Below are 2,322 nucleotides of genomic sequence, written 5' to 3'. Positions count from 1 at the left end.
AAGCGGGGATCATCCCTCTTGTCACCCTTTTATGTTTGAATGCAAACGAAAGGTGAATTGCTTAATGGCTTACGACAGGAACTAGATATGAACCAAAATACCCTTTAGAAGCTTTTTAATAGCTGTTACATATTTAAGTTGTAATTTGAAGATTACAAAGCTTGTCACTATCTTTCCATATAAGTTAATTTGATGTTACTTATGTGTTGAACATATTATTCTATGTTTAAGCTTAAAATTGACCATGGATGAAATCGATGTTGATCTCACATTATAAATTCATTCCCTCCCCGCCCATCCTTCAACACAATGAAGCTCCCTTCAATGGTTGTTCTCTTGCCTTTTGTTATAATTTCTGTCTCATCAGCCATCAATCAGCGCACTGACAATTAAGTCAATGATATGTTCTTGTCATGGCTCACTAAATATGGCAAAGTCTACAAGGTAGATGGAGAGAAGGAGAAGAGGTTTCAAATTTTTAAAGATAACCTCAGATACATAGATCAACACAACTCTGGCGCTCATTCGTACAAGCTCGGACTAAACAAATTCGCTGATCTGACTGTTGAAGAGTATCGCTTACTCTACACGAGGGAGAGGATGATTGATTCTAAGCGTAAGCTCAACAATGTTAATCGCTACTCTGTTCGATCAGGAGATGCCTTTCCAGATTCCATTGATTGGAGGACCAAAGGCGCGGTTGCTGCAATCAAAGATCAAGGAAGTTGCGGTGAGTTATTTAAAAACCCACTTTTTTGTTTTGAAATTTATGAATTCATATAGCTCTTTGTGACAATTTGAGATGATTATGAACTGCTAATTGCAAAGTTGATTAACGTGGTATATTCGTGTTCATTGAATTACAGGGTGTTGTTGGGCATTCTCTGCCATCGATTCAGTGGAAGCTCTACACCAGATCGTTACAGGTGATCTAATCACATTATCAGAACAAGAACTGGTAGACTGTGATACACTTTACAACTTTGGATGCAATGGAGGTCAGATGAACCTTGCTTTCGAGTTCATTGTAAAGAATGGCGGTATTGATTCAGACAAACACTATCCATACATCGGGATGGATGGAATATGCAACAATACTAGGGTTTGTATCATATGATCAACTTTATTGATAACTGATCGGTTCATGATCTCGACTATATATATATATTGTTTTGTTTTCCAGAAAAGTGCAAAAGTTGGTTCGATTTATGGTTATGAGGATGTTTCTGAAAATGACGAGTCAGCATTGCAGAAGGCTGTTGCAAACCAGCCCGTTGCTGTTGCTATTGATTCTCATAGCCAGGATTTCCGTCTCTACGAATCGGTAACTTCTTAATTTGCACACACCTCAATGTACCATATAGATTTATTATTTATACATCAGTGAAGGTATTTGAGAAACATGCGTAGATAAAAGCTTTACCAAAAGATGAACTACGGATGTTACAAAATAATTCTTAGAAATCAAAATTTACAATAGTTTCTAGAATCTCCAAATGTGCGATAATTTGTTTTAACTTAAAATGTGTAACAATAATAATATAACAGTAATAATATACAAAGTATAGTTATTATACGTACTATGACAACCTGTCTACCACATGCATGCACAACTACACACAAAATTAGTTACATAGATACCCGCATCCAACATACATGCATACCTACATTTGTTACCAACAACGTAAATCTTATCTCAAATATAATCCACAAGGTCCGTCAGCTATCATCGACATATGACCGACGATATCCGATGACTACCAACTAATAATTAAAATTTACTTCATTTCTATTCTCTAGGCCCTTTTTGGAGATCCTTTAGTGATTTCTGACAAAATCGGAGGATATTTACAAAACAACAATTTTTCTTGTTATCAGTACGTAATTAATCTATCAGCAGAAACAGTGATCTAATTATCATAATTACCAAAAGTTATTTAAAAAACAAAAATATTGCTAGATTACATTTATCTGTCGGTGATATGTCCATTGTCAATGAAATTAAGCTGCTTCTCTAGCAGTGATTCTTGGTTTATAATCTACTGAAAGAACTATGCAAATTATATCATGAAGTAAAACCAACTAAAATTTAGGAACCTCATTTTGGCATAAACCTGTTTTAACTTGTCCTAATTCATACTTTTCAACACGTCTTGCTTGACCCGTTGTTTGGACCTGGTGTTGTTTGGTAGGAAATAGTTTTTTGATGAAACACAGATCCAATCCCCGGGTATGGGTCCTAGATCTAATGAGTCAATAAGGTAGGATATGATAATTACGACTAAGATATGAGTACAACCTCCCAAAGTCCAGTAACTGGAA

General features: G+C 35.4%; 1 pseudogene across 1 annotated transcript; it reads left to right on the top strand.

Moving 5' to 3' along the window:
- The first annotated feature begins 350 nt into the window (after positions 1 to 350).
- On the top strand, positions 351 to 1,336 carry LOC143577336 (cysteine proteinase mucunain pseudogene; annotated as a pseudogene). Its single transcript, XR_013143096.1, has 3 exons — positions 351 to 730; positions 867 to 1,102; positions 1,184 to 1,336. The product of XR_013143096.1 is annotated as a cysteine proteinase mucunain pseudogene (transcript).
- The last annotated feature ends 986 nt before the right edge of the window (positions 1,337 to 2,322 follow it).

The sequence above is a fragment of the Bidens hawaiensis genome, unplaced genomic scaffold, assembly GCF_021521415.1.
Source record: "Bidens hawaiensis isolate Kalapana, Puna unplaced genomic scaffold, B.hawaiensis_p1.1 tig00028513_1, whole genome shotgun sequence".
Lineage (NCBI taxonomy): Eukaryota > Viridiplantae > Streptophyta > Magnoliopsida > Asterales > Asteraceae > Bidens > Bidens hawaiensis.
The sequence above is the reverse complement of the archived record's forward strand: the minus strand, read 5'-3'. Positions and strand labels throughout refer to the sequence as shown.